The 21,337-nt window shown below is 38.0% G+C and overlaps 1 protein-coding gene across 3 annotated transcripts in view; it reads right to left on the reverse strand.

Annotated features, from left to right (window-relative positions):
• The window catches only part of myripb (myosin VIIA and Rab interacting protein b), a 226,130-nt gene extending 217,182 nt beyond the window's left edge, over positions 1-8,948 (reverse strand). For 2 of the 3 annotated variants that reach the window (XM_022668832.2, XM_049463490.1), the window contains exon 1: positions 8,597-8,947. The gene's annotated coding sequence lies outside the window, so the exon portion shown is untranslated. Of the gene's footprint in view, positions 1-8,596 lie in introns of all 3 variants that reach the window. The other variant, XM_049463492.1, reaches the window with a different exon arrangement.
• Between the last annotated feature and the right edge of the window lie 12,389 nt (positions 8,949-21,337).

The following is a 21,337-nucleotide window of genomic DNA, read 5'->3' on the forward strand; positions in this document are numbered from 1 at the left end:
ATGGCTATGGATTCTGTGAAAAGCCTTGGGAGGTTCACAGCATGAATGTGTGCCAGATAAATCTGCAATTATGTCAACCTGGACCAGAATTTCAAAGGAATGTTTCCAACATTTTGTTGATTCATACAGCAAAAGCTTGAGATTTTTAGTATAGTAATCCAGTATTTGTATAGTAGTATATTAGTATATGAGTACAGGATATACCACAGCTCTGAAAAAAATAAGAGACCACTTAAAAATGATGAGTTTCTTTGGTTTTACCAAACTGAAAACCTCTGGAATATAATCAAGAGGAAGATAGATAATCACGTCATCAAACTAAGCTAAACTGCTTGAATTTTTGCACCAGGAGTGGCATGAAGTTCTCCAAAAGCAGTGTGTAAGACTGGTGGAGGAGAACATGCCAAGATACATGAAAACATTTATTAAAAAACAGGGTTATTCCACCAAATATTGATTTCTCAACTGTAAAACTTCATAATTATAAACTTGTTTTTTTTTTTGCAATATTTGAGGTCTGAAAGCTCTGCATCTTTTTTTTTTTTGTTATTTCAGCCATTTCTCATTTTCTGCATATAAATGCTCTAAATGACAATATATATATTTTTATTAGAATAAAACAATAATGTTAATTTTACTCAAACATATACCTATAAATAGCAAAATCAGAGAAACTTATTCAGAAACTGAAGTGGTATCTTACTTTTTTCTCAGAGCTGTATATACACATGATCCTCATATAATACATTTTCAGAGTTTTGTGTAAAATTTTAAGTTTATTTTCTGAATAAAACACCTAATTATGGCCATGTATTTGCTTTACATACACAGCTCGGAGTAGCCTTGGGCCGATAAACGATTTTATCGAATATCGCGATAATTTAAGCCAGTGACGATATGAGGTGCGTTATCGTTAACCACGTGTTTTTTTTTTGGGTCCGTTTTTTAATCAACCACATTATTTCATTAATCTAATCTATGACATGTTCATAGCCATAAGAAAAAAAGGTAGTATTTTAGACCACACATACATAATATGCTTCAAATTAAAACGTAAGTTGATTATATCAGAACAAAGAGTTTAACTCCGGAATTGAATGCTGGGTACATGCAAATTAATTACTGCTCCGTGTGACCTTCTCCTGGGTGGACGGTGAAAAATGGAGGATCTTGTACAAAAGAAAGGTGTCACCTCGCCGATTTGGCAGTATTTTGGCTTCCAAGCAGACGAACATGGAGAACCATTAGACATCAATGCAGTTAAATGTCGTCTGTGCAGAAAGTCGATCATGACAAAGGACGGCAATACCAGCAATTTGCGTGCGCATCTCAGGATACATCATCCGAATGAGTGTGCTAAACTTGGTCTGACCAAAGGAGAAAGCAGTTCATCCAGTCAGCCGTCAATAATAGGTGCGTTCGCAAAATGCGGAAAGTACAAACGTGACAGCGCAAAATGGCGAGAGTGCACGACCAGTGTAACACGTTATTTGGTAAAGGGTCTGCTGCCATTCAACACAGTCGAAAAGTCCTCGTTCACAGAAATGTTACAAACTCTGAATCCACAGTATGAGCTACCAGGCCGTAAGTACTTCAGCAAGACAGCGGTGCCCCATAGTGTACAATAGTGTTCGAGCAGAAGTCGAGGGTTTGATCAAAAAAGCGGACTTTTACTCACTGACAACGGACATGTGGTCAAGTACCAATATGACACCATACATGTCCCTGACGGCACACTTTATTTCGCCACAGTGGGAGCTTCAAAGCAAATGTTTGGAAACAGTGTTCTTTCCAGAAAGTCATACTGCAACCAACATAGCTGAGGGTCTTCGTTCTGTAATTCAGGACTGGAATCTGAATGAGGAAAAAAATTCCTGCATTACAACTGACAACGCTGCGAACATAAAGTCAGCTGTGAGAAACGAACTTGGATGGCAATGGTTAAACTGCTTCGGACATAACCTGCATTTGGCCGTGACAAATTCAGTTAAGAAGCAAAGACCGTGCACAGACCGAGCTCTAGGTGTATGCCAGTCGGTCATTGGTACTTTCTCCCACAGCTGGCAGAAGAAGCGGGCCTTGCTGAAAGCTCAACAAGAACTCCAACTACCGGAGCATTCTCTTATTACGGTATGTTTCCCAATTGAGACACATTAGAAATGATAATTAATGTATTGAATAAATGAAAGAATGAATGAACAAACGAATAATTAAATAATATTATATATATTTTATGTTATATATTTAATTGTTTTAGTTAGTTATTAAAGCACACATTTATTTTGATATTTACATGTTTTAAAAAAATACATACAATTAATAAATATTTAAAATTGAAATATTTATTTGTTTAAATATGATTGTATGTATTTTTTAAAACACGTAAATATCAAAATAAATATGTGTGCTTTAATAACTAACTAAAACAAGTAAATATATAAACCAAAGGTTTTTTATATACAAATTTTTTTGTACTTAAACAGGATTGCGCCACGCGCTGGGGCTCGAAACAAAAAATGATTGAGAGAATAATAGAGCAGGCCCCAGCAATTGGACGTGTTCTAGCCGCTGACCGACGTGCGCAGTCACTGACCTGGCAAGACCTTGACGTGCTGGAAGCAATGAACAAGGCTCTGAAGCCAATTGCAGACCTCATCGATATTCTATCAGGAGAGGATTATGTTACCGTTTCGTCGCTTTTGCCAACACTGCTCCTTCTGAAAAGTGACACACTGAGTGAATCGGAAGGCGACGTAAAGCTAACGAAAGACATCAAGTGTGGTATTTTGACCGAACTAGAGTCTAAATACGACTGCGATTCAACCAAAAGATTGATGTGCATCGCAACGTTCCTGGACCCCCGATTTCGAGGCGAACGCATAGCTGAAGATGATTTGCGGGTTTAGAAGCGGGTTTAGAAGCGGTGCAGAGCGGACTTTACGTTTAGATTAGAAGTTACATATGTCAGAAAAAAAGAATCCTAACAACACAATAGATTCTGATTCTCATTTCATCCAGCATCCAATACGGCAAACTGCTTTAAATGGGTGAGTTGATTACAAAGGATAGCGCACTAAGCGCAGTCTGTCACTTTTGTGTTAAAGTTATAATTACAGTTTTTTATAGCCTAAAGTTAAACCATCTGTGTTTTTATTTATTAATTTAAAGATTTCTGTATATGTAAAAATGATACGCCTACCTTAATCCAAAAAGAGTTCCTTTTTTAAACCTACCATTTTATTAATCTAAAATACATGTTGAATATTGACGAATTTAATCTGTTAAGTTTTCTTTATTTAGATTTTTCTACTGAAGAACTGTCTCCATTATTTATTAATTTACATGTCGATTTGAATGTTCATTTTAAACATTCTGCCTGGCTTATAATTTTACAAATCCCAGTGATATTATGTCTGTACTTAAAAAAGCTGTCATTAAGGTCGTTCATTATACACAGTGTCTCAAATATTTCTGTCATATTTAAGTTCTGGTTGACACCATCTCTGAAACACGTGCAAATGTACTTCATCATCCTGTAAGCACTATTTTTAAGCATAACTTGCATGCTTACCTGTCAGGATGTGTCGGTAATTAAATAAAAAATTTTAACATATTTACTGGCTGCTAGATTATATGGTGAGAAAACGTCGTTGTACTGGAGGGGCAAATCCGGTCGCGTGGGGTACTTTTTTCTTTCATTTTTAACGATATTATCGTTTATCGCGATAATTCTGGTGACGATAATCGTTTGTCTGAATTTACATTATCGCCCAAGCCTAGCTCGGAGTGATCCATGTCACATTCCAGAACTAAGAAACGTAGCTTTCTGGAAGCGTTCAGTAAAATTCCCTGTTTAAGATTCAGCAGTGGTCAAGCATGCTCTCACAACCAGGCGCAGTCCCTGAGGCATGTGATCTGTGTGCATGCTACCGAATATTCATTGACCAGATTGAATCTCTGATGATGTTCTCTGCTCTCACCTCTTTGACTATTTAACTAAATATATTACTGCTTGAGCACATTAGGAAGTCCAGCTTCTTACCTGAGCTTCCTGATATCTCCTTAAAAAAACTCTGATACTTTACCTTGCACCCATTACTGACACAGAAGTGAAAATACACACACACAGCTTGTCTAGTCCCTGAGGAGAAGTACTGCCAATAGAATAAGCAAATAAATCTATTGCTCCTTATGCCTCCTTATACCAGGTGTGGGCTAGAAGGGTATAGAGCTAGAAGGGTATACAGGCACCCAGCAAGGAGATGATGAGAATTTAATATGTGTTCTCTGGAATGATGGTGCTCAATCTAATACTTTTGGGATGAGTTGAGGAGGTGAGAATAAGGTTGGGTGGTGATAATCCGAATTCCTGACTTTACTAACATTAATGTAGCTAAATGCAATCAAATACTCACAGCAATGTTCCGAAGTAAAAAAGCCAGATATAGCATTTTAAACAATTAATTAAATAAATTAAACAATGAAAAATGCAGCGCAGAGAGTGTATCCCATTATGCAATAGCGTGACAAGGGCCCCTTTCTCTCTTTTAGAGACACACTGAAGGGGGTAAAATTGAAGTTCTGCTTCCAATTAGTGCACACAGGCTGTAGTAAGTAAAGCATTTGGCACTCTAATCAAAGTGGGTTCAGGTGCTTTGCCTAGAGGCTCAGAAATATGACGGCAGATGTCACACCACTTAAAGGAGGTTTGTGTAGTTTTAGCCTTCATTTAACTGGGAATACACTATAGAATGCATTACCATCCACAGTGGACAGAACAATGATAATGGTAATGGTAATTATTGTGACATCTGGCTAGAACTGTTCTTGCAAACAGACAAGCAAAATGTTCATCCTCATTCAATGAGGTAGGCCCCACACATATCCCACAGGTCAGTGCAGCTACCATGGGACATGGCAAAAGTCATGGAATATGATACTATTTCCTTTCCTATGACTTTTGGCATGTCAGTATAGACTGTAACACTAGAGTATATGAAGAATATACTTTATATAAGTTATTAATGCTCCCCAGAAACATCTAAGCATCAGTTCTATCTATCATCATAAGATGGAATAATGTGCAATAACCCAAACAGTATATTATGATATTAGTTCCCATTTAAGTCACAGTAGCCATTGCCTACAGTCTATCACAGCCTAACCTCTGAATTGACTTTTTTCTCTCCTAGCTAGTGCAGGTGTCTGTTATCTGTTAGCTGCTCACGTGACCTGACTGAGGGTATATAAAACCACACACAAGGGATACTGAAACAAAGGGGACTATACATAGACATAATATACATATATGTCTCATAGACTGATGCTGCCTATTGGAGCGCGGCCGCCATACTGGATGGGTCTCCCCTTCACCCTAAATGCATTTATTTGTACTGAGGAAGGTGTATAGTGATCACAAGTCTACAAATTTTCACACTGTTTGTTTTGTTACAAACAGCACATATGCTTTTATGCCGAAATACTTTGTCTGTAAACATAACATAACATAAAATTCAAAGTTGTATTATCAGTTTACTTTACCTGAGTGGAAGTCAAGCTTTTCTTTCAACTCCTTATGTATAAGGTTCTGTAGCCTAGATTAAGGACACCCTACCAATATGGCAGCCACGAGGGATTACACTCCAGCCCGTAATGAGGAGTCTATGTATACTGTGTCTATGGAACAATACACACACAGACAGGAACAGGAAACGGGAAACCGGGTAACAAGGGGGTGGAGCTACATACGAACAGGCGAGCAAACTGAAGACAGGGCACCAACATGCAAAGTAAGGTAAGCAAACAAACATGAGGGCAGGTACAACACAGATACAAAACAGGACGAGACCATGACACATAGATATTGATTACGCATACAGGTTGAATAAATATAGGATTCCACTTTAAGTATTTCAGCAGGTACATTTTTTTAAACTGCGATTGGAATCATTTGGGCAACATGCAAAAAGCTGAAGACTAAATTCTGTCCTAGAAAAGCAAAGGAGATCCGTTATATTAGACATAATCAGGCGAGGTTTGATCAGTGGGGGAGAGCCGCTGTGTGGCTTGAACAAGGCCAGCAGCAAAGTAACAAGATCTCAGTCTAATCTGAGAATAACTCGGGGTTATAACACCTCCTGCATATTTGTGGGATATGTAGTACAGCTCTCTGCAGAATATGTGCATTTCCACCGTGTCATTTGTCTTACTTGAACAATGTGAGTGTAAACTCGACAGGGGCTGACTGCTGTCTTCCGGGGCTCAACTGTACCTCCTGCAATCTGTCAGACAGGCCTACACTCTGCATCTTGAACATCCTGACCATTCTTTCCAGCACACACAGAAACACAGTGGGATTATGAGATTATGGTCTACTCCCAAGCCTGAGATCATAAAACAAAGTCACTTCTGGATAAAACTTTTGCAGGAGCCACTGCATAGAACATACAACATAATACTTGATTTCTATCTGTGATTTTTGATTTTCTATTAGGTCAATTAAAAGCCTGTACTTGTAAACCTTGCCCATGGTTCCAAGCAAGCTGAGCAGTTATTAAAATGTGATATAAGCCACAAACCGGACATCAGAAACATGATTTCTTCACCAATATCCACTGTTGTATCATTGCTCTAAATGTGACACATCTAACCATACCACCTACACTGCTGAATTTGATATACAGTATATTAATATCATTGTTGTGCTGAGAACGGTCTTCCAACAGAGCTATGTTATGCCAACAGAGCTCCTGTGGTCAGGATCTAATCAATGATGAAAGGCTGTTGTGACCATGCTTTGCTACCACATGCTACATTATTACACATCACGTGGCCTTAAGAACTTTGTGCGTGAGGCTAATTCTTCAACAAAGGCGTGCAAGTGTGTGCTAAGGGTGAGATCAGCCAACCCCACACATTCCCCAGGACTAGTAAGATAAATAGCTCCCATTACACACTAATTAGGAGTACAAAAATTGATGGACTGGTCAACAAGAGCACCAATCTAATATAATTAGGAATATTTGTATTAACTTGCTGTATGCAATCTGGATCAATGCACTTAATATACTACACACATTTTTATCAAACATGTATTTTCATTTTGTCCCGAAACTTTCTACTGATTATATATATTTTTCCAGAGGATATGTATTCTGTGTGTCTAAATACTTGTGGACACCTCTTCTATTAAATGCATGTCTATTTCCTATAGAAAATAAGTAAGTATTGCAAATAAATTAGAACAGTACTCTCTGGAGCAGATAAACATGAGCCTATTAGTGTCATGTCTAATGAGAGGTGTGGGCTAAAGAGGAGGTTTACAGCTATCCAATACTTTTGAGATGTTTTGGGCAATTGAGATGCAAATCATTAAATTCACTTTTCTGAATTTCTGAATGTGATCAAATTCTAACAGCAGTGCTCCACAATCTATAAGTAAGCCCTCATTGGAATGTGGAGGCAGTTCTCTAACAGGATAACAGGTTAAACTCTGTTCATACTTGATTTGATTTTAGACAAAACAATGAATGAGCAGGTCTCCCAATACGTTTCTCTTTATTTCTCTCTAAATATTGTCTCCTCTATGTAACACCCCCTAAAGCCCTATTTAGACGGGATTCATTTCTCAGGTGGTCTTGGGTTAATTTTCTCTTTTATAGGGGGGGTCCTCTGTGATTTTATTCTCGTCCTGAACGACCATGTATGTTTTTTTCTCAGACGACCTCTGAGAAAATTACAAGCTGAATTATCTACTGTTTTTCGCTAAACTCTGTGGTCCTCCAGTAATTTTAGTCCCGTCCAGACGGACATCTCTGAGTTTGTAACCTTGCATTTAATATAATAGCTATTTGTCCATTGCAACACACCGTAATTACACTTTGGGCGCAAGTTTCCACAGAGATCCACGTAAACACAACAGCAAGTGGAAGTGGAGGAGCTACTGAACGCGATGTCATGTTACCGAGAAAGCTAAAAACTCACCTCCTGTCCTCCTGTTTCTTCAACTGTAGTCCAGATGCAAGACTTTTATCACTGAGTAAAAAAAGTGTGTGCCCCTGAGAAAAAAACTAATCCCATCCGGATAGGGTTTTAAATTTTTACACTTAAAATGTAATCATGGTGCCCATACGGCAGCTGCACCAACTTGACTGAATTAGCTAGGAAAGACAAGTCCTATAATATATAATGTTATATAAAGAGAATAGCGTTTACCCTTATTTCTCAGTCACAGTGAATCAGAGTCTGACTGAATGGCAATCACAAAAGCCTCACTCCATCTCTCTCCAGCCCTGCAGAAGACATCCTCCTCCTCATAACCTCCAACTATACAGGAGCTCCAGAAGATAAAGCAGAATCACAGCTAAAAAAAAAAACAGCCCAACAGCTGCTCACACACGCTGTGTCCTCCAGACCGAACCACGGACAGGACCGACCGCGCCACGTCCTCCCTCTCCTGCCTCACCTAGACCGGTCAGCTGCAGCAGCAGCATCAGCAGCACCACACTGAAGCTACTACCTACCTACCTGTTCAGACTGCAACTTCTGCTCCTTCACCTTCATTCACACAGCCGTACACTCACACACTGCAACTTACGCCAAATGCGCTGTCCTCAGGATGCACCTCCGTCCTCTGGATGCTCCACCGTCCTCGGTCACGGGCAGCGCGAGGGACACGTATGTGGCTCGGTAACTTCCACCGGATCGCTCGCGCCCCCCCTTCCCTGGTCAGACTCAGCAATCTTTTGTTTTTTTCCTTTTTTCCCCCACGCGCCGCAATTCAGCATCAGAGTCACAGTCACGCGCTCTGACTTACGGGGAGGGCACTTGGCTGCTGGCGCGAGAGCTGATTTACGCCGGATTAATTGTTATTATTATTAATTATTTATTTATTTAATTATTCGCTTTGCAGTCTGAACGCGGAGGTTGAGAGGTTGATTGATTAGTGAATGTTCTCTCTCTGAGGAGCGCCCGTTTCTCCCTGTTTTGTTTCTCTCTTTCTTTTTTTATTATCATTTTTTTTAATCGACGCCTCCCCCTTTCTTTATTTTTAACGCGCTGACATCCAGCCGCTGACTCCGCCCCCTTCCACCACCTGAGTGTCCCGCCCCGAGCAGCCAATCCGCGTGCAGAGACGCTCCCTCGCGCGCCGCCTCCTTTTCGAAGTCGCCGCGGCAACTGCGTCTGAATGAGTGGCGAGGAGGAGGAGTGGTTCGATTCACTTCTACTGAACCGAATCTTTAACGACCCCTAACCCCAATTCTCATGAATTACCATCTCATCTCCTCCACAGATGAAAAACAGGGGATTCAGTGAATCAGTGTGATTTCCTGCTTAATTCATTAAAGGTCCAATTTTATTCTTTTTTTTAATTAATTTTAAAATGTCTAGTTGTGGTCTCTATGAATGAATGTCATATGAACTGTTTTTTGTGAAACGTTGAAATGTGGTTGAAATATGATTGAAATTATGTCTGTTTATTTGTTAAAATTTAATGTTAAATGGTTGTGCAAACAATGAATCAACATAATGTCCTCAATCTTCAACATACAATAAAAAACAGTAGGATGGAGGGATTAAAATGGTTTTATTCCATTTGCAGTTATTGCTTTTTAATTTGGCGCCAATGCTTCACCATACCTGTGGGTATATTCATGTTTGTTTTACTGTTATGTTTTTGAGATTAGATTTTGAATCAGATTGGAAGTGGTGGGTAACTTTCTTTATACTCTTTCTTTAATTTCCTAATAGTCTTTGCAATGTTATATGTTACTTTACAACATGTGTAATGCCCTGCTAAGTGCAGTTCAGCCAATGACCTAATCTTAAAGTCTCTGTAAAACACAAAATCTTCCAGCGATCCCATGTAAACGATTGAATTCATAATATTGTGAAGTAAATAAGGAAAAACAATATACTTCAGTAAAGTACAGATACAGCATTTACTGAAGTGCAGTAGTGAAGTAGTTCTACTTTGTTACCATAAATGTCTGTTTGTAAACTGGTCGCCAGTTTAATTAAATTATCCACCTACATGGGGACCTTAAAAACATATTTTAAATTTAGTCTGTCTTATTTTAGATATATGTAAACTATTGTAATTAGAATGCCATGACAATTTGTTCAAGTCACTGAAACATGAAAAGAAGGGGAGGTGGTGTATTCTTTAATATCAGTGGCCTTGCTTTTTGTGCATTTTGTGCTCCCTTCAGGCCCAAATGACAATTGTAGCTTCAATATTCTCATGCTGTACTCATTAGAGTTGATAGATGCACTGTATTGATTGCAGCTTTTTGCACCTTCATTTTACGAGATTGTTTTATGCTCTTTATTGAACAATTATGCTTCCCGTTCTTTGTACCTTTCTCTATTAAATGAAAACATATTGGTGAAATTTAAATATGAAGGGCACAGTAGTGTCTGGCTGCAAAATAGATACGTGCTAGAACAGAAAACTATTTTTCCACAGTATTTCCATAGTTTCTAAGATTAATCACCAATAAATAATTGACAAATCAGCAGTGGAACATTCTGATGTCTTAACCAAAAAATGTTTAACTAAAACACCATTAACACAGGTATGAATTAAATCCCAGCTTTTACATATGACTTCCAAGGTGTTGCAATCCCACATTTTGTACAGGTAAAAGCAAGAAGAAGACAAGAACAATGACAGAATAAAAACACTCAACTAATCATAGTAGAACAGCTGTGTCCTCAAGTACTGGACCGCACCAAACAAAGGAACAAAACAAATCATAAAACCACACTCCCTACTCTTGAGTTACAATATAGCCACATTAAACCATACAAAAACTAACTACACTAAGTTTCCCTAGCCAGTATCCAAAGTTGTGGGTGGTGTCACCTTCTTATCTAGGGAAACTAAACAGACCAGAGTCCTACATGGTATGAAACGTACACATACACCCTTCTTACCTGTCTTAAACCACAGGTTGCACAAACACATTTTGTATGAAACAAAGTAAAAAAAAAAAACAGATAAGAAACATTAAAACAAAAAACTTGCCAAAAACAGAAAAGTAAAAACTCATTAAAGTAAATATAGAGGAAATAATGGTAAAATAAAATACCCAGCCTAAGTAAATAACAGAACAGATTTGAAAGAACTAAAACACACCAATAGACCACTGAAGTCGTGTCGTCATTTTGTAGTCTGAGCCATGTTGTTTATGCCCATATTTGGGGCTTCTTTGGGGTTCCGTGTCTAAGCCGTCCAAGTCGATACGGGATTTGAATGGGCTTTTCAAAAACTGGCCTCTGTCACATTCTGTGGTAAATATATATGTTTAGAATCCTGTACGTTTTATTCTGTGTAAATTTACCTCCTAAATATCAATGGATCCTCTGAATTTCGAAATTGTTTAAGGGGAGTAATCAGAAAAATGCTAACTTTAAGCTAATGCTTAAATGACGTCACAGCACCGTGGCTGGAAAATGACTCCGGACTGGTTTCTGCACAACACCAGTGAACTCCCATCAGAAAGAGTTTTTGGATTATTATGCTTCTTCACAGAGGATCATTATGACCCTTAAACGATCTCGAAATTCAGAGGATCCAGTGATGTTCAGGAGTAAAATGTACACAGAATAAAACGTACAGGGATCTGAACAGATTTATTTATCACAGAATGTGACAGAGGCGGGTTTTTGAAAAGCCCATTCATTTTTCTCATAGGGAAAAACCGCTTAGACACGGAAGCCGTACGAGCACTACAGAATGACGCACGACTTCAGTGGTCTATATGATCATTCCCTCTCTGGCAGCCATTTTGGGTTCTTGCATTTAAAGGTTGGCTCCTCCGCCAAATCACACCAGGCATAACTTCCATTGGTCAACAGTAGCACTTCCTGTGGAGAGCGAGCCCTCAGCTGTGTCCAGAAACATTTGCTACTCCTCTTCCTCTCCTACCCCGGAAGAAGGTGGAGGAATCAAAGAGTGGACAGGAACAGGAAGAAGACTAGAGAGAAGGAGCTGTAATTGGGGAAATGGGACAGCTGACCCCTTTCAGATATGATGTTGAGTACTAATGAACTGAGCCAATCACAACGCTCACTTTCAGCTCCCCTAACACTGCCCAGCCAATCACAGCTGCTGCAAACAGTCAACAAATATATGGTCATCCTTATAAATGTGCCACAAAAGCTGTTTCCGGGTCATGGAGGAGAGGAGGAGGATCGGTAGGAAAAAGGATGAACTTTTGGGGTTTCTGATGCAGCCAGAGAGAGAGATGAAGACACAAAACCTCCAAAACAAGGTAACACAAGGTAAAGGGAATGGCGCATTAGTTGATATTTTCATACTATTGCTTCTGTGTGGGGAACATATATTAAAATGTGTACTCATTTAGTTTTTTTTTTCCTGTTTGAGAGCAGTGTTTTGAGCTTTAAGGGGTTTGCAGGGTGAGAGAAACTTTGGGAGCCTCTGGTTGTTGTTTTGGTCAGTTAAACTTAGGCAGTTCAGAAAGTTGAGTAACTGTTCTGTATAATCTCATGGTTTGATGAACTGATTCACCTGAAAAGGCAATTTACACAAATACACAGCTGTGGCGTAGATTTGTTATTGAGGGGAAGCTGTGAAATTTCACACTCAAATCCAAATATCTGTAAAGGGCAGTTAGTAATTGGTGACAGAGCAGCTGAGAATAAAAGATCCAGTCTGGATGTGTGAGAGTTAGCACATTAGTTGTGTAACAGCTGGCTCATTTGGAGGATTAATGAACTTCACATTTTGGCTGTACAGTCCAGAACAGTGCTAATCCAGAGTCATAAATGTCTTGCTCTGTTTTTCGCAAAGATTACTCATGGCAGTAATACTTTAGTAGTTTTGTTTTGGAGAGCTTCATGCAGTCTGAGGCCTAAAGCCTAACTTGATTAAAACAGATCCTTCCTTCACCACATTGTTCTCATCTAAAGGTAATGATAACCTGACCTAGAATTTTAGAGTCCTTGTTATGCTAATATTTAGCACTCTGGGTCAAACTTTCACTGACTTTTTTAAATGGAAAAAACGAATAGTGTTTTCAAAAGATTGCTTCTACCATGTTATGTGGTAAATAAACACGTTCAGACCCCTATATATTTTGTCCTGTGCATGTTTTTCTCCTGTAAATCACTTAATAAAATTCAAAATTTTATTCACAAATAATTTGGCCTTGCTCTCTCTGGGTGGGTAGATGGCGCTCTCTCCCCACATCACTCCAAAGGGTGATGTCTGCAGCACAATGCGTCTGTGAGCTGATGTATTGGAACCAAGTCACTGCTCTTTCCTCTGAGCTTGCTGTGATGCTATTTGTCCGTGTAAATTGGGGAGAAAATGGGGATTTTTTTTTTATAAAATTATTTTAAAAAATGAAGACATGTTCATGATACTTTGCAGTAATTTGACATGTAAACAAAATATAAAAGTAGTGGGAAATATTTTATTAAAATACTTTTTATAAAACAGTATTAGTTACACTCGATAATGAAAAGTGCAGTTGATCAACTTTTTTATGTCTTAGTTAGGGGTGTTCCATATCGTATCATATGCAATAATACAATTTTTGTTTTGTTGCAGTAGTGTTTTCTTGATTTTTTTTTTTATTCAGTGTTTTGTCATATCTTCAAGAGTATCGTCAATACTAACCACTAACCATATCATTCTAGTTAAATCCAATCACATAACTGGGACTTTTGCTTCTATCTCCTGTATGTCAAAATGTGTTTGGTTGATTCCACTTTCAGATGCCAACTCTGTTGGTGGTTAATTGGGTGCATTAAGCTTTTATTTCTTCAGACCTAACTAATGGAAAAGCCTTATGGGTTATCCACTAGGGGTGTTCCATATCGCATTATACACAATAATGTGGCCAATGTTTTTGAATATCATGAACGATATTACATCCTGAAATATCGTTCCATATCACCCACCCCTAATTATCACATCAGGGTACTACTTTTTTGCTGTTTTCAGCAAAAGAAAAATTCACACTGTTCTCATTTCCTATTATATATCTAGTAGAGACAGATTATATCTGTCCAGTATCATTTATTTTACTTTAATCCTGGACATATGGAGATATTTGGAGTATCATGAGATCTGCTGCCATGCTTTTCCTATTCTAACCACCAACCATATACTGTAATTCTGGTTAAATCCAATAACATACAGTATAGGACTTTTGCTCTTATCTCCTGTATGTCAAAATGTGTTTGGTTGATTCCGCTTTCATTTGCTAATTCTGTTGGTAGTTAATTGGCCGCATTAAGCTTTCAGATATTTAGACCTAACTAATGGAAGAGCCTCAGTGGTTATCCACTGTTGTTATGTAATGTGTTTAGACACTGTGACAGTGCAACTGGTGATTTCTAATGTGAGCAGAACACCTTGGTTGACCCAAACTCTTCTGACACAATTCCACCTGCCCTTGCACCTGTTGCTAGACATGGCGATGAGAGCATCCGTCAGAGCTGTTTCCAGAGAGACCAGCTGAAGCAGCCAGGCAACAGATCCACTTTCTGTGCCAAGATCTCTGAATCTTTAAACAGGCCAATCTATTAGAGAGAGATAAAGAGAGAGAGAGAGATAGATTGTGTTTTCCTACATATTTCTATCTTCTTTCATCTCTCATAAACATTCAGTTGGCAGCATATGCATCCTTCTAAATCAGTGTAGAATCAGTACAACCTGTACATATGGCGATTATGGTGGTGGTGGGCAGATATGGAACAGTACCCAATAGAAATAGAGGCTAAAAACACCACTCTGCTTGGAAGGGGGTGGGGGGGGTGGGGGTGTGTGATGACACTGGCTTATCAACGTGGCACAGCAGCTGATTCTGCTGAGGGCAGCAACCCTCTGAAGGATCCAGCTGAGAGCGTTCACAATAGAAGAATAGACGACAATTAGGATAAACACTCTTACTTCCCCACACACACATGCATAGAGACTAAACTGCTGCAGAAAGTCAATGAGCCCCTGTTTAAACCAGAACCATTAAATCCATCAGCATGGAGGTGGCTGAAATAGCTTAGTGGATAGCACCACTGCTTTGCACACAGAAAATTGGAGTGTTATCCACTAATGCCAGATTCAGACTACACAGCTTTTTAGTTTGCTCATGGTTATGGTTGCGGTATGCCCACGACACGAATAATCAGTGACAGTGGGTCACAAATTACAAGATCTTTTAGCAGGAGGAATCGACAACACAGTTTTCTGTCTTCTGTTGAAAAACACATATCGTCGCTGGAGGTCACAAAAGGACCCAGAACAACATTTAAACAACTGCAGGTCTCACTTTTTACTCGGTTAAGGTCTGTGTTAATGATTCACTAATAAGATAGAGACTGCTCAAAAATTTTATCCATGGCAGAGTTCCAAGGCACTACTGACCAAAAAGAACATAACTGCCCATCTCACATCTTATAAAAAAAACTCTTTTTGATCCCCAGAATTTTGTGTAAATATTCTTTGGACTGACGTTACAAAAGTGGAACTTTTAGGAAGGTGTGTGTCCTGTTACATCTGGCGTGTAACTAACACATAATTCGAGAAAAAGAACATCACACTGAATGTAAAACATGCTGGTGGAAGTGTGATAGTCTAGTTTGCTGCTTCAGGGTCTAGATAACTTGCTGTAAAAGATGGAACCAGGAATTCTGGAGATTGAAGGAGAAGGAGATCGTCTCACCATCTGTTTGTGACCTCGAGCTCAGGTGCAATTGGCTTCTGCAGCAGGTCAATGACCCAAAGCACACTAACAAGTCCACCTCTAAATGGCTAAAAAAAAAGGAAGATTTTGGAGTGGCCTAGTCAAGGTCTGAGTGAGATGCTGTGGCATGATCTTAAACAGGATGTTTATGCTCAAAACCCTCCGATGTGTCTGAATTAAAACAATTGTACAAAGATGAGTGGGCAAAAATCTTTTATCGGTAAAGCTTGATTGCAGTTGTTGCTGCCAAGAGCGGCACAACCAATTTGTTGTTAGGTTTAGGGGGTAAACAGTTTTTCACACAAGGCTAGATTGACTTGGATTTTTTTTCTTTCATTTGATAAATAAAATTATTGTTTAAAAATGCTCTTTTTATATTTACTCAGGTTACATTTGTCTGATTATTTTAAAGTTTGTGTGATAATGGGAAAAATCAGTATGACATATATATGTGTATATATATATATATATATATATATATATATATATATATATATATATATATATATATATATATATACACTATATATGTGTGTATATATATATATACACACATATATATATATATAGTGTATATATATATATATATATATATATATATATATATATATATATGTGTGTGTGTATATATATATATATATATAGCAGCCTTCATTCACATTGGCAATCCAAAGTGCTTTACACAAACAGAAAATGCCTTTGCAAGCAAATAAGGTACTATAAAACTTCACAGCAAAGGCAAGACCAGCCTCTAAGCTAAGCAAATAATTAAGCAAAGCCTGATTTTATTTTCTTGGACAGCTTTTTAAATTAACTATTTCATTAATTCATGTATTTTACTTTGGCATGTATATACATTTACTATGACCTGAGAGCCCCGGAGAAAGCTCTGGGGTGAAAGCACAGACATCATTAAAAATATTTCCGTGAACAAACACAAAATTACTGCTTCCCTCTTCACACAGGAAATGCAAGCAGTTACCCTAACACACATTCTGAGAGGAAGCCCTCTCTCTGTCTTCTCATGCAAAATTAATAACATGGATGATTTTGAGCATGGATGCAACACAGCTTCATTAGATTGTAATTGCCTGTGCTTTTAATGGCATTGTGTTTTACTTGTTATCTTCACAACATTTACCTTGCAGCAATAGCTTGGATCTGTTCTATTAACCTACATACAAAATGCCAAAAATGTCAGGAATACTGATAAGGTTTAAGGCATAACCAATTAAGCTAATTTTATAGGACTTTAAATTGCACTCTCTCTAGCAGATAAACACGAACCCATTTACACCATTAAAGATACATGTACAGATTGTATATGAAATATCAAAGGGTCATTTTGGACTTGTGAAGACCCTTACCTGCTTTTTTCATATTTTGCATATTGAAAAAAACAGCATAGTACCATATTGTGAGTTATTTGGAAACCACAGCAATGACTGTTGACTGTGAAAGTCAGAATTTTGCTGTTCCAGCCACAGCAATCCAGTCTCATAACCCCATTTAAAAGAAAGAATGCCACAGTGAACTCTCACTCGGAGGCTTATCCTCATCCTTATCAAGGATAATCTTCTGCATATGCAGCAAATCTGCCTCATAAAGCCACTCTGATCGGGCCCACACGTGACTACATTTCACAACCTGATTTACAAAGCTCGTAAACGTGCGCAATCCAATTAAATACTGAGCTTTTGAAGTGTTGATTTGCACTTATAAGCAGGCAAAGCACATTTTATCACCATAATGCAGCAGTGCATTGGATTTCAACCTCTGCATTTAAACAATTTGTGGCATTAAACACAAATAGGGCAGAAAAGACACACCTGGGGTGATGGCAGCCAATGACACTGCCTTGTTTAAAGGCTCCTCAGCTATGAATGTCAATCCTTGACTGCTTCTCTAATCGAAAGATTATACTTTTTTTTTTTTTTTTCCTGAAAACAGGTTTTCCAGCTTAAGGTTTTTGTAAACACACTTAAAATACTAATGCAACTAAAACAGAATAATCCATCATTTTCCAAAGTTAATTTAAATGATCTTTCTTTAGAACATAAAACACTGACTTATTATTAATGCCATACCAAGAAAAGCCATGTTGTTTTGGGGTCATTGCATTCAATGTTCACAGTCCAAATAAATGTGAAAAACAACATCCTGATGGCATCCTTTAAAAACTTAAAAGTGCCCTAGAATTGGAACGGTATTTACTTCGGCGTAGAAAAATAATGAAAGTTTAGTACATGAAACAAACTTGACTGGGCAGGACATTTTAGATAGTCTAAAGTTCTGTATCAGCATAAAGTGAAATGTATTTTGATTAATTAATTAATACATTAATACAGGTAGGGAATACCCAAGCAAACAATTACAGTAAACCCGGATTATTGAACACACCCAAGAAGAGCACAATTATTATAAAAAAAACTCACTAGTTCAGGAAAGAATTAAACTCACTACTGAAGTACATAATACAGAGCAGAGAGGTAAAAAACAGTGTTGAAATTATATTTATGTTTAAATTAAATGAACCCAGTACAACAGGGCCTTATATATACTGTATTTTTTGGACTATAAGGCACACCGGATTATAAGGCACACTATCAATGAATGTCTATTTTCATACATAAAACGCAGCGGATTAAAAATCAAACGAGTGCTGGATGTTAATCTACACAGATTTATTTCTCTCCTGAAAACTGTTTATTTGGGTAAACAAAGCGATTCAGTTTATTTGCAGTAAGCTTATATTTCCAATATTTTGGCTAATCCTGACATAAACACCACCCGACAGTGCTAGACTGAAGAACCCTAAGTGTTCCGGTAGGCCAGGGCATTATCAGCTAGCGGGTCGTCCCACGTAGCTTGTTTTAACACAGCAAACATGCAGACTACAGTCCAATATACTCCCCTCTGAACAGTGAAAGAGCTAGTGCGTCGGTTAGCGGCTAATGCTAATGCTTCTGCACTTCACTAAAAACTCATCCTTATGATGCTAGAGCTGAACACTCCTCTGAAAGGAAAACGTTATGTGGAAAAAAGCAATGCCTGAGGAAGTGAGCGGGTGCAAGACTAAAAGCTAGCTATAGTGAAACCTAGCCGTATGCAAATGTTCACACACAAAATGTTCTTCTTACAGTGCTATAAAAAAAAACTATATTATACTATGATATTCTGTCCCAGTGAGTCTCTGTTGTGCTGTAAACCAGCCAATAAAAGCAGAGCACGTATTTTTCTAAAAGCCTACCATCAAAGGAAATTCAACATGTTTCATTCTGAGCCAGCAAGTTAAACTGTTAGTAAACTGGCATCTAAAACCTCAGCTAAAAAAATATTTCACCACGGCCAAAATGACATCCAGTGAATGCATTCTGTATACCCGTGAGTGGCTTTTCCAAGTGTTGATTTCTGCTGTTTAATCTGTTTTTTTTTCTAATAATAATAATTGTCTATAGATATAGATTTTTACAATGACACTGTTAACAATGTATTCATTTTGAGTGTGAACGCACAGAGAAACAATAATAAGAACTTACCCGTTTGTAACTTGCACACTGAAGGAGTCCACATGTAGGGTTGCCAGGTCCAACAAAAACATCCAGCCCAAAGTCAGTCTAAAACCCACCCTTCAGAAGCTTAACCTAGCCCATAATTTATGTCTGTCACACGTTTGAAGCAAATGTCAAAACACCTATGAGTGTACAACATCTAAGTCATTAATAATATTGTTTCATTAGTGTTTTATCAGTTCTTTAATTACAGTTAACATAATTAGCAAAAAAAAGAACTGACTATTACTTACTATTTTCTGTTATTTGCCCCTCCTGAACTCTCTTCTCTCCTCTTTAACATTTTTTTTGTTTGCTTGGTGATTTTTTTACATTGTGATTTGGCGGGAATACTGCGAACCTGGCAACTCTGTCCACATGCTCACTCAGGGAAATAATCCAACAAGGACAAATAGCTTGTACATCTTTTTTTATTCAGTATTAAAACATGGAAGCATACAAAAAAATGCTGATTCTACGTGCTGCTCTATTGCTTGCAGTTTAAACATGTATACACCTAAACTCACCCTGAAGGCAGCTTTAAATAAGGTGAGTTGACCATTTTTTTCAATGGCCGAGCTCATTTTTTAACATAATATACATGAAAAAGCAATATTTTAACCTGATGGGAAGTAGCCTTGTATTTAATGTTACTGTTTTTTTGAGATGCTAACTTCAGTGATGAAGGCACAGCAGGCAAGCATATTGTTCTGGTAGGCAGCATAAGTTATATATGCTGTATAAGGCAGCAGCACATTGGTAGACTCTTGTTATAGTGTGTGAATCAACCCATCTTCTTCGCAATCAGCTTTTACCTACTAGTTGACTGTCTTGGTTGAGGATGCCCAAATAACTGTCATTAGCCTCCTGAAACATTCTTACAGTTTTAAATCATTAACCATTTTAAGAAGAAACTAAATCACCTATGCAGTTTTCATTAAGATTATATGGGCTTCACCAATGTTTTCTTATAATGGATTTATTCCATTTATTAGGGACAATAGGATCCATCATAATAAAAGAAAACCTGTGAACTATCCTCTAGTTTAAAACACACTGTGAAGCTGTTTTTTTGTTTTTATATAATGAATAAGGCTCATATTTATATGTATGTTTATAATATCGACAGTATACTATACTAATGCTGTAGGTTGTTTCATTACATATAAAGAATAAGAACAAATAACCAGTGTTGTCGTACAAATAACATGTATTTTATTTTCCTCATTCCTTTCTTCAGCTCTCAGTATCTTTGTGCGAAACAAGCCCATTTATAGTTCTCCCACTACATTCCAGTGAGGTTTGTAGGACGAGAGCAGAGAATATTCATGCTCAGAGAGCTGCCAGTAGCATGCTGAGCGTTTGCTTCCAGAAACGGCAGGTTTACCCCATCACACCGTTGTCCGTTCAAAACACCTTTTCTGGTCAACAGGGGTTGATTGCTTTGGGTCTCGGATGGTAAAAATAGGTAATTGAGTGGAAAAACACCAGGACCTGTTTCAAAAAGCAGACCACAGACTGTGCATACTCAGATGCCTGAGAAAATCTGTGCAAAAATGCCTTCCGCTTGAAACGTGTGAACACAGAGACCCAGATTTCAAGGGGGGACAATCTGAGCTATAAGAGGCCTTTTGTATGCATGGAGCATGCCCATAAGAAGCATATGGTGGATTACAAGGTCAGTTCAGTACAAAACACATTTAGAAGTGACTTTGGAGCAATATGTGAAAGGGAAAGTGAAAGAATTTGCATTCAGAAAAGCCCTTGGTCAGAATATACCCAAAATACACCTCTGGAAAAAAAATAACTTTAACCACATTAAAAACCTTTGGAATATAATTAATAATCAAACGAAGCTGAACTGCTTAAATTTTTTGCACCAGGAGTGGCATAAAGTTATCCAAAAGCAGTGTGTAAGACTGCTGGAGGAGAACATACCAAGATGCATTAAAACTGTGATTAAAAACCAAGGTTATTCCACCAAATATTGATTTCTGAACTCTTAAAACTTTGAATATGAACTTGTTTTCTTTGCATTATTTGAGGTCTGAAAGCTCTACATCTTTTTGT

This window comes from Astyanax mexicanus, chromosome 1, assembly GCF_023375975.1.
Source record: "Astyanax mexicanus isolate ESR-SI-001 chromosome 1, AstMex3_surface, whole genome shotgun sequence".
Taxonomy (NCBI): Eukaryota; Metazoa; Chordata; class Actinopteri; order Characiformes; family Acestrorhamphidae; genus Astyanax; species Astyanax mexicanus.